The sequence below is a fragment of the Odocoileus virginianus genome, chromosome 1, assembly GCF_023699985.2.
Source record: "Odocoileus virginianus isolate 20LAN1187 ecotype Illinois chromosome 1, Ovbor_1.2, whole genome shotgun sequence".
Taxonomy (NCBI): Eukaryota; Metazoa; Chordata; class Mammalia; order Artiodactyla; family Cervidae; genus Odocoileus; species Odocoileus virginianus.
The window spans coordinates 9,121,080-9,133,632 of NC_069674.1; the positions used below are offsets into that span (position 1 = coordinate 9,121,080).

General features: G+C 38.0%; 1 protein-coding gene across 1 annotated transcript in view; it reads right to left on the reverse strand.

Annotated features, from left to right (window-relative positions):
- CNTNAP2 (contactin associated protein 2) overlaps window positions 1-12,553 on the reverse strand; it is a 2,220,467-nt gene that overhangs the window by 1,563,680 nt on the left and 644,234 nt on the right. The gene's annotated exons all lie outside the window — the stretch shown is intronic.

Here is a 12,553-nt window from a genome sequence, read left to right on the forward strand (position 1 = left end):
GGCAGCCACTGGCCATCACTTATGTGACTGCAGTCTTCCTTCCTCCTCCTTTGCCAGAGTACTCCTGTACACAGCAGCCAAAAGGGCAGTTTAAAAAATACACAGGTGGGCAAGGTATTTCCTGCACTCAAAATATCCTCTGGCTCCTGCCCTCAGTCACTTGGAATGAAGTCCAAGGTCCCCCAGTGACCCACAGCAGCCTCCACACTGATCGCATCCTCCAGCATCCTTGTCCATTACTGTCCAGCCACACTTTCCTTCTGACTGCAACTACAGACCTGCTCCTGCCATGACCTTTGCAGTTACTCTTCCAGTGACCTCAAGGCTCATCCCTCCAGGCTCCGTTCAATGTCATCTCTCACAAGGCAGACAAGCTTCCCCAGTCTCCCCACTGCCCTCGCTCTCTGTACCACGCCTCGCTCTATTTTCCTTCAGAGCATTTACAGCCAGCTGATGTGTTGTGTTTTCATGCATTCAATTGTTTGGTTGCTTTTCTCTCCCATGAGACTGGAAGCTTTGGAAATAAAGGTTTTGAGAGTTTGCTTAATGCTTCCTTTCCAATGATCTGAATAGCACCTGGCACTTGGCACATACTCTCTAACGACATTTGTAGAAGGGAGGGAGGAAGCAAGGGTGGGAGGGAGAGAGAAAGGGAGACGGAAGGAAGGGAGGAAGGAAAAACCAGGACAACTAAACGTGACAGACTCAAAGAGTCTTGACGCACGATGCTACATTACAACATGACACAGCACCTAAGTTTTAGAGAGATGGCCTAAATCCCCAACAAGTGTTTACACATGCTCAGTATTCCATTTAATATGACACAGAACTACACTGTATATTTGGAATGACTTCTCCCTCAGATATTCACAAACAGGAAGAAAAAAGAAAAAGCTAGCAATGGAAGGAATGAACTAGTTTTCTCAAAAAGTCACTCAAGTGGAGCGAAGTCCCCAGTGATCCTGGGGAAATGAATTATTTTTCATTATCTCACCACTCCAGTGTGTACAAACGGAAGTTAAGGGGAACACATCCATCCTTGTAAAACACAGATTGCTTCCTTTTCTCAGTTATGCTGAGAGTGCCTCTGAGCAATGTGGCACGTATGTGTGAATGTATTCCCCAGAAAGTTAAATGTAAATGACTGAAAGCAGGACATTAACATTTATTTTAGAAGTATCAGTTTACGAAGTGAGAATCCACAGTGAAGGGTTTAATATTAATTGTTTAAAAATTTACTATTATTTTAGCTGCCATTGATAACACATATAAAACCCTGATTTTCTAACTTCTGTCAGTCTAACTTTGTACAACTTTTGATGTAAGTTCTGCACTGAACTTTAACGAGAAACTATTACTTCAGAATTTTCCATTATATTAAAAATGTGCTAATGTTTATTCATTTTTATTTTATTCATTCAAATAAAACAAAAAATTATGACATATAGACACTATTCTATACAAAATACACAACCAATAACCAACAAGAACCTACTTTACAGCACAGAGAACAATACTCAATCTTTTGTAAAAATCTATAAGGGCAAAGAATCTGAAAAAGATTCCAAAACACTTTGCTGTAACCTGAAATCAACTGCACTTCAACAAAAAAATAAAATACATTCTAAAAAATTTATAGAAGAACCTATGCTGTGTCAGACACAGGAAATGCAGCAGTAGATGAAACTAACAATGTTCCTGTCCTCACGTAATTTATGTTTCAGTAGAAAGTAAAAACTAGCTAAAACAAAAACAAGCAGGTAAAAACGTGAATTCATAGGATGGGATGGTGATAAAAACTACCGAGACACGCTGAATATGAATGAGGGGCTAGAAGCTGGGGGTAGGGTGGAGGTTCAGAGAGTTGCAGGCTTTGGGTGCCTAGCCAAGAAAAGTCTCTTTGATTGGGTGATGTCTGACTAGTGACCAAAGAGAAGAGGACATATGCTATGGCAGAGCTCAACAAGACCATGCCAGGAGAAACTTTTTTCTGTCCAAATCTGCTCAGTAGGACTAACCTGATAATCCCTGAAGAAGGAAATGGCCACCCACACCAGTATTCTTGCCTGGGAAATGCTATGGGCAGAGGAGCCTGGCTATATTCCACGGGGCGGCAAAGTCACAGCTAAACAACAATACTTGATAATAAGGAATAACACATTATTCCAAAGTCAGTATTCAATGAATATATAGCTCCATGTTACACATGGTAAATAATTAAAATGAAATTGATAATTAAGAGATCCATTTAACTTGCTTAAATTTAGAACTTAAATACAGAAGTCTATAAAATCTGAGGATAGTTTATCCTTATTATTTCTCTTTTTAATTTTATTTACATAACAAATTAGTCTTTATACCAAATTAAATTTTTTCGCTAATTTTTAAAGACTCATATAAATCAGAATAACAAAATTCAAGTAAAACTGAGATCAAGAAAGGTAAGAGCATATAAAAGATTATTTATTTTTTTAAAAGTACCATAGAATTATTATCATAATTTAAAGATCGGATATCTCACAATCCTCTAAGTTGAGACAAAATCTATAACTGCATAACTAAGCAAGAAAAATGTCACATGAATTATATGTTCTCCTGAAAGACGGTAGTCACAAATATTTTTTATGATCTTATCCCCTGTTTTGCACTGTTCTAATCACTTTGGGCAATAAAATATCTATCTATGTATCTATTTCCCATTCTCTCATGGGTGGTAACAATATATGGACCCACATAAAGTAATTAAATATGAAACAAGAAAATAATACCAGTCTGTAATTCAATGCTGACTAGAACATAATCAAATCTTGAAAGTAACAAGTAAATTAAAAATACAGGACTGTGGTTTAGGTGACCTTGTCACCCCTGGCTTTCTCCTAAGTGTGTGACCTTAGGAGGTTAACCCCCTTTCTACAGACGAAAGTGTGAAAGTGTTAAGTCACTCAGTCGTGTCCAACTCTTTGCGACTCCATGGACCATAGCCTGCCAGGTTCCTGTCTCCATGGGGTTCTCCAGGCAAGAACACTGGAGTGGGCTGCCGTTCCCTTCTCCAGAGGATCTTCCCAACCCAGGGATCGAACCCGAGTCTCCTGCATTGCAGGCAGATTCTTTACTATCTGAGCCACCCTGACTCACATATAATATGAAGAAATTAGCTAAATTTCTCTCAAACTCTAATGCCCTCAAACACTGTCAAGGACAAGAGTCCACAACCATGTCCCCCAGACCAAATCTGGCCCACTGCTCGCTTTTGTAAGTCAAGTTGTGCTGGAGCACACCCCCATTCACTCATTTATGTCTGTATTCACATCTCAGCAGAATGTCACAAAAAGAGGCCACATAGCTTCTGAAGCTAAAGGATTTACTATCTGACCTTTTACAGAGAAAGTTTTCCAACCCCTGGTTCAATATGATAAATATTCCATGTATCCACAAAGAAGAATGATTAATAATCACTACGGTAACAGGTAACATACAAATGATGAATAAGACCTGAAGAATTGAGAGGATATAGATGAAGAGGGTTAAGAACAGCATAGAGAGAGGAAAAGTTTTAAGGCTACAATGAGGATGAAATTTCCCCGTGATGGCTGTAGCTACACTCCACGTGTGCCCATATTGCCAGACTGACTATTAGGATGAATGATCCATTTTTATCTCCAACTGTAATGATAGTTATTACACCTTCCATCTTCCAAAGAGTCTGATTGCTTGTTGTTCTAGAGCATGTGTCTCCATACTCTGCAGACATTAAACATTAGAAAATCAAACAGATCCCCGGAGAAAGTTATGATTTTTATCATAGTGGTAACAGTAGTAGAGAGAGAGGGAGAATGCTAACATTTGAAATAATTTAGCATTGTATTTTCCCATACTGGGATGTCTTCCAAAACTACGGCCACATAGTTATGGCAAATATTTGGTCTCCAGTGTATTTCCCTTCCAGGGAATCCTGGATGAAAACTAGAGCAGATGGGCCTTGAGTTTTATTTTCACACAATTTCAGTCAATCAGGAAGGCAGACTAGCTGCAAGAATTCTGTATGAATTCAAGCTGGAGCAGAGGAAGTGATTGGCAAAGCGAGACGAAATGGCTGTGGCCCTTCACCTCCAACAGCATGGCTGAGAGAGATCTTTCTTGGCAAGGGGGCTGGACAGCAGTTCGCGAGGTCAGAGGACTTCGGACCATATGTCACTGACATCAGAGAAGCATTCAAATGTTATCTCTGATTAAGAAATAATGTTGGAAAACATTCACCACATCTTTTAAAATCATAGCACTTACAATATATGTTTTATATCACACATTTGGAAATGCAAGTAAATACCCAGAAAATAAGAATGACAAAGAACTCCAGAACCAAACAGTCCTACCAGGATGGAAATTCTGGTTTTTTTGTTTTGTTTTGTTTTGTTTTTTAATTGGAGTTGCCTTACAATGTTGATTAGATTCTACTGTACAGAAAAGTGAATCGGTTACATGTATATCCCCTCTTTTTTTGAATTTCCTTCCTGTTCAGGTCACCACACAGCATTGTATAGTGTTCCCTGTGCTATACAATAGGTTCTCATTAGTTATCTGTTTCATACATCATATCAGTATCATACGTCATATCATAGCAATACATCGTATCCATCCCTACATCTCAATCCATCCCATGCCTTCGTTTCCCCTTCGTATTCATATATTTAAATTCTAGCAACATTTGATTCACATTCAGAAAAAAAAAAAAAAAAGAGGAAACACTGTAAAAGGCATATTCTCAGGGGGATACATCACACAATGTTCTCTACTTTGCATGCATTCAACTCCTGACTCTGAACCCAGAACTGCATGACCACCAGCCTCAGGTTTCATGGCTCCATGGTCAGGGCCAAGTTGAGAGGCCATACCTCGCCCTAAAGCCTTCTATTTCCAGCCAGTAGCCTCCCGCGTGGCTCCTTATGGCCAAAACTGTCTCGAACTGCAAGCTAAGTGGTTGTACTAATTTCCTTCTCTGGCTCCCCTAAGAGCATCTCAGTTCCTCCCAGAGATGGCCTGTCTTTCCCGTGGCGATGCTCATTTCAAGGCCTAGACGCCCATCTTGGTGGGCACCCCAGGACTGCATGACACCTCCCACTCCTGATTTTCCTTCTGCTCTGCCTGCCCCCCAAGGTGTCCAATGACAGCCAGTCGGTGTCTTTCTCAGCAGAGTCTGCAGCTGCCTGAGTCTCCAGCTACTGTGGACGATGTCATCCTCTGCGCTGTTTCCCTGACTTCCCGGACAAAGCATGCTTTGTCTACACTGCTTCACACTGGAAAATTCTTTGGACAAATAAGGAGCTATTTCTTATCTAGCCTAGCGGATAGTTTTAGGATTTGGATGAAAAAGAGACTGAAGCCATGACTTAGGTGTGTTCCCTGAGGAATCACTGAGATTAATATAGTCCCGTAAATGCTTCACAAATTATAAGGAATGTCGGTTTCCACACTCAGACCAAAGACTGGCATGGGATCTAGCACTGCTTTAGAGACTGTATTCTCAAGACTATGATTTCATGTGTGTGTGTGTATGTTTAATTTTCTTCTCAATAAAGAGGAGAGAAGAAGAAAGGGAGGGAGGGAAGGAGGAATGGATGGAGGAGAGAAAAAATGAGAGAAAGAAAACAAGAAAGAGAAAGGAACAGAGGCACAGCACCAACAATAACTTCACAATCTGTTTCTCTGCAGCTACAGCAGGCCCACTATTTTTATTCCCTATAAACGCAGGCCACTGGTTCCAGAAGGTCTTTGTTTTGATGCACTTAGAAAGATGTTGCTTTGTCTTCTTTCCTCAGCACACATTCCTTGACTAGGCTCAGCATTTTTCACCTCAGAACTTTGCTAACTTTAGCATTCTATTAAAAAACCCAAACAAACTGAGCTCATTCTATATGCCATCTGTGGAAATCCCACACCCCATTTACTTTTCTCTATGGAAAAGGTGTAATTCTACCTGGGAGCCAAATGTCTTTGAATTAAATAATTTACATATACATTTTGATGTTTAAATATTGCATTACTCCTTGAATGTATAGTGAGTACTAGAAACTGAAACATGACATGCTCGTCCAGTATATTTGATAACTTTTTTTTCAAGTTCAGTTATTTCAACTTAACCTGATCTAATAAATAATTTCTAGGATAGTTGTGATTTGCAGAGATTAGTATTAGACTGCAGTTTTCCCGATATTAACACATGGAAAAAAGCATGCTCTTTACAATTTAAAAAAAACGATATTTTATTCCTAGGGGTATGAATTTAGATGACTAAGTTCCATCTTATCCAGAGTGTCTTCAGGTTTTTTTTTTTTCATTATTTCAAATGTCCATTTCTAACTTTGGATAAGTTTTTCTATGATTTCCTATGTCATAGCAATAGAAAGTAAGTGGTTTAAAAAATCATATTATAGGAGAATTCTGGAAAAAATGTTTGCTCTTCCTCAGGGCAAAATACTGATGACTCCAACTCAACTCTAATTTTATATATCTTCATTTTCATCATAATTTCCTTGCATATTTTTTATGATTCATACATTGTTTTGTGTACTTCTTGCTCAAACATTGCTGGCCTACTCTTTGTCACTGGAAATAAGATCTTTTTTTTTTAAATTTTGCCTGATCTTATAAAATTCCATACAATACAGAGAAAGAAAGGATCCTCACAATCCATAGAAGTAATCATTGTTACTAGTTTTCACATACACATACACACACACACATGCACACACACACACATACACTCACTACATTTGATACAACACATATGTTTAAATGGGTGAGAACATTGACAATCTGGTCTTTAGCATACACTGACCTATCAAGGAAACGTCCATACAAATATTGCCTTTTGTTTTAAAATAAAAATAAATATTGTTTTGTATTTCATTTTATGTAGGGATCTTTTATTATTTACATCTGGATCTTCATAGAAGGGTTAAACTCCTTTGCACAGAAAATGCAAGAATGTTAGTTCATTGGTAAAAGAGATCATATAATTAAATTGAGAATTAATTGTCCTTTCATGCACTGTATGAAGAATTAATCTAGTTTTCTTTACCTAAGACATCTCACACAAAAGACATGAAGCCAGCGGTCATGAAGAGAAGTGCAATTAGTTTGCCCTTAAATGCTAATTTAGAAAAAGGTAAAGATAATAAATTTGGAACTAACTCAACTGAGTGGACATATTTTACCTGACATATAATGAAAATCAATAAGGGATAAAAGGAAACCCATCTATCCCCTTTATCTTCTCACTGAATCTTCCCTCTTTACAACTCCAAGGAGGGGACCCTATTTTCCCTTTTGTTCATTTCCATTCAATGGGAAACAACCAAACATGCTACCATATGCATTACAGTAGCCTTGAATTCAATGAGGCAATTGCCCCTCTTCCATCTCAGTAGCATAAATAGTAGAAACTATTAAGCCAAAATCAGCAAATAAATAGTAATAGCAATCATTTTTGAGTACCTACGGGGCAGGCAATGTAGTAAATATTCTGACCAGAATTCTCTTAGTGAGTTACTTTATTTAGTAAGACTTTGACATTGATATCATTACCATTATACAGATGAAGAAGCTTGAGACATCACAGTTAAAGAATAATAGTGAAAGTGAAGTGAAAGTCGCTCAGTCGTGTCCAACTCTTTGCAACCCCATGGAATTTTCCAGGCCAGAATACTGGAATGGGTAGCCTTTTCCTTCTCCAGAGGATCATCCCAACCCAGGGATCAAACCGGGGTCTCCTGCATTGCAGGCGGATTCTTTACCAACTAAGAGCTATCAGGGAAGCCCAAAGAACAATAGAACAAGGACAAAAGCCAAGTTGTATATGATTACAAGCTTTTGAGGTCTGCCATCTCCAAGGTCACTTTGGATAAAATCTGAACACTGGATTTATTCTTGAGTGTGTAGATCTCCTAATAAATATGAAATGGTCAGATTTTTCTTGCTGTTGTTTTTTAGCCACTGAGTCGTATCTTGACTCTTTTGTGACCCCATGGACTGTACCCCCTGCAGGCTCATCTGTCCTTGGCAGTTTCCAGGCAAGAACACTGGGGTGGGTTGCCATTTTCTTCTCCAGTGGATCTTCCCAATGCAGGGATCGCACCCATGTCTCCTGCATTGCAGATGGATTCTTTACTGCTAAGTCATCAGGGAAGCCCAGATTTTTCTTACCACTTTTCATTTTGATCCCAGGAATTTACTTGAAGTGATGCCCCCCTCTATCATGCAGCAATTTTAAGGTCTTCTGTCCACAACAGACCTATATCTTTCAACTAAAAGGAAGAGACACCCGCAGTTTTAAATAGATGTTCTCAGAGAAAATCATACAGGATCAGCATTTCAGCTCATATGCCTATATCCAATAAATATAATGTTCAGCACAGTACATCAAATTTATTCCATTTTTTCATGTAATAAATATTTATTGGGCACTTATTTCCTGCTTCAACCTTTATCCCTTCAAGATCCATTTTCTTTGCACTTGCCGGATGGATCTTTTAAAAAGCAGATCAGATTATTTCTGGCTCTTGTTCCTGAGGGCTTCTCCTTGCATTGAGTATGGAACCCTAACTCCAGCAAAGCTTGTGATGGCTGGCTGTGAATGATCTTGGGAGTTATCTTATTTCACTCTTCTCCTCCAAGTCGCTAAGCTCCAGTTTCACTTTCCTCTCTTTTTTTCAGACACACCAAGCACATTCCTGCTAAAATGCCTCTTCCTCTCCCTGCCTACAGGCTGGAATTCTCTTCATCAGCGCTAAAGAAGGCAGACTCCTCTCTAGGCTGCCCCCAACTCAAATACCAGCCCACTCTTTCTCTGGCCAGCGTCTAAATTCACCAACTCAACTTCCAGCTTCATATCCTCCAGACATTATGGTATTTGATGGCACTGTTTTATTTTGTTCATAGCACCAATGATAATCTAAAATATTCTCTTTTTACAATAATCATATAAAATGAGTAAATTCTTAGAAAAATATGTTTATCACATTTGACTCAAAAAAGAAGTCAGACACCTCAGTAATGACATAGCCATTAAAGAAGCTGAATCAGCAGCTTAAAATCTCACAGACAGAACCTCAGGCCCTGTATAGTTCACAGGCAAATTAAACCAAACTCCCAGGTGGCGCAACGGTAAAGAATCTGCCTGCCAATGTAGGTGACACAGGAGACAAGGGTTCAATCCTCGGGGAGCAAAGATCCCCTGGACTAGGAAATGGCAGCCTACTCCAATATTCCTGCCTGGGAAATCCCTTGGACAGAGAACCCTGGGGGGCTACGGTCCACGGGGTCACAAAGAGTTGGACACAATTGAGTGACTAAGCACACACAAATAAGTTTTATCAAACTTTCTTTTAAAAAATTACTTTTGTTAGGTAGGCTGTTTTTAACTTCTTATATTGGAGTATAGTTGATTAACAATGTTGTGTTAGTTTAGAAAATGAAAATAAAATAATCCTGATTGTTTATCTTTTTAAAATGTTTATTACTTTTCCGAATTGCCTGGGATCAGGGCATGTGCCTGTCCTGTTGAGCCTGTATTCTCAGGGCCTAAGAACTTGGCATGCAACATGAATACATATAAGGCTGTTGCATCAGTGCATTCCTGACAATGACAAGTAATAAATCCATCTGAATGTGAGCAGGGCAAAATAGTTCCTAGGTTTTGGCAACTGAGATGTCTTCACTTTATCTAATGGACATTTTTGCATTTTCTCATTTTTAAAAAATTGCTTGTGCAAAAAGGGTTGGCTTTATCCCATGATGTTATATGCAGAGCTTCCTCACTATATCCAATGTAAGTAAGATCATCTCTCTGATCTTTATCAACTTAAAATGATTTGTCATTTGAACCTTTGTATTATACTGAGGATTTTTCTGCATCATCAGGATATGCCTTTAGAATTTTGAAAATATCTTGGCTCCAGCAAGTGAATTTCATGAGTTGAAGCTCCTGACTTTTCTGAGAGTACTCTCAAAACCCCATTTATTTGCTTTGTTTGCAAAAGAATATAAGAATTTGGTATTTCTAAAATAACACTTTCCTCCTATATCATTGAAAACACACTGTGATAAGTATTTGCTTAGATGTTGATCTCCCTGCTATATGGTGATCTGTTCAGAAGGAAGAGGAGTTTTCTACATTCTCAATATATGGAAAGTACAACGTATGGTAGGGATCTTCACATCCTTTGAAAAATATTGAACACAATCAGTATAGAAGCATCTATTAATGAACAGATTTAATGTTATCATCTTAAAAAAAATCAGACCAAATTTTTTCCATTTTTGCTTTTTTTTTTAGTCTAATAGCTATATTCACAAAACATTTAAGAAAATATAGCTAGAGAATCAGCCATGTTTGCAAGAATCAGAGTTGTAAATCAAATGGGAAATTGTGTGCTCTGCATATACCAAGGGCGAATTACTCAAGAATTGCAGTTCAAATTTTGCTGGACATTTAACAGCTGCAGCACATTTCTGACAGATGGTTTAACAGATTAATCAGTTTCAAATTATCTACGAAACTATTATATACTAGAAAAAAAAAAAGATTTATGAGACTAAAAATGTTTTTTCTCCTCTAAGTCAATCTTTTAATTTCAGAGAAATAAATTTTGTCACACCAAACAATAAAAATCAACATACACCTTTTGTATAATATAGAAAAAGTTTTGAAAATGTTATTTATATTTCTTCATGCTAAAAAGGAAATGGTATTCAAAAGTAGCATCAACTAAGGATTTAGTCTCTAAAATAAGGGTGAACATGGTCTTTTTTCTTTTTTTCCTTAGCTTATATTCTATAGTCTCATGAAGAGGCAGAGCTACCCAAAATTTTTAATATAACAGTAATTTGAAAAGTGCCAAGGTCAATTGTAGAATGACTAAATGAACCTTAGGCCACTTCTCACTGTCATTGGTAATCTTCCTATGGACAAGACTCTTCTAGATTGCAATTTGTTGGTCCACTGGTAAACGACTACATTTCCAACTCAATCTAGTTTCATTTACCGGTTAACTCAAAGAGAGTATTCACTGATAAAATGCAATGTACTTATTGACAATCAAGTCTATATCCTAGACTATTTAAACCACTCCCACTTTTAATTAATTGCTTTGGATAAACCTCTTCCAGTGCTCCTGATTCAAGTTACATCAGCTTTGATCATGAACTTGATTGGTCCAAAGTGGAGAGTGGAGCCTCGGACAGTCAACAAAGCAAAGTTGTCAAAGGAGGTGTGATTAATCAGCATGTATTTATGGTATGTGAAGGGAAAGGAAAATGGGCCATGGAACAGTGTTTGTAATATAATACCAATTTTATATACAAATGTATATGCAGAATAAATTATACGAATGCCAGGCTGGATGAATCACAAACTGGAATCAAAATTGCCAGGAGAAACATCAATAACCTCAAATATGCAGATGATAACACTCTAATGGCAGAAAGCAAAGAAGAACTAAAGAGCCTCTTGATGAGGGTGAAAGAAGAGAGGGAAAAGCTGGCTTAAAACTCAACATTTAAAAAACTAAGATCATGGCATCTTGTCCCATCATTTCATGGCAAATAGATGGGGAAACAATGGAAACAGTGGCAGATTTTATTTTCTTGGACTCCAAAAATACTGAAGATCGTGACTGTAACCATGAAATTAAAAGATGCTTTCTCCTTGGAAGGTAAGCTATGACACACCTAGACAACAAATTAAAAAGCAGAGATATCACTTTGCCAACAAAAGTCCGTACAGGCAAAGCTATGTTTTTTCCAGTAGCCATGTGCGGATGTGAGAGTTGGACAATAAAGAAAGCTGACGCTGAAGAGTTGATGCTTTGAGCTGTGGTGCTGGAGAAGATGCTTGAGAGTCCTGTGGAGTGCAAGGACATCAAACCAATCAATCCTAAATAAAATTAACGCTGAATATTTATTGGGAGAACTGATGCTCAAGCTGAAGCTCCAATACTTTAACCACCTGATGCAAAGAACTGACTCAATGGAAAAGACCCTGATGCTGGGAAAGACCGAGGAAGGAGGAGAAATAGGGGCAACAGAGGATGAGATGGTTGGATAGCATCACTAACTCAATGGACATGAGTTTGAGCAAACTCCAGGAGATAGTGGAGGACAGGGAAGCCTGGTGTGTTGCAATCCATGGGGTGGCAAAGAATCTGACATGACTTAGTGACTGAACAATAACAACCAAATTTATTACAAAAGCAGTGAAAGTTTAATGTCAATGGTTTACTGTATTTTTATAAGACAAATTTTTAGAGCATTTTTATGTTTAGAACAAAATTGAGAGGGTGGTATAGAGGTTTCACATACATCTCATATCCCAACACATGCATAGCCTCCCCATTATCAACATCACTCATAGAATGTTACACTTTTTACCAGTGTTGAATGTACATTGACCCATTATAATCACCCCAAATTCATGCTTTATCTTAGGATTCACTTTTTGCATCATATGCATGATGAACTTGGACAAATTATGATGACATATATCCATCATTAGAGT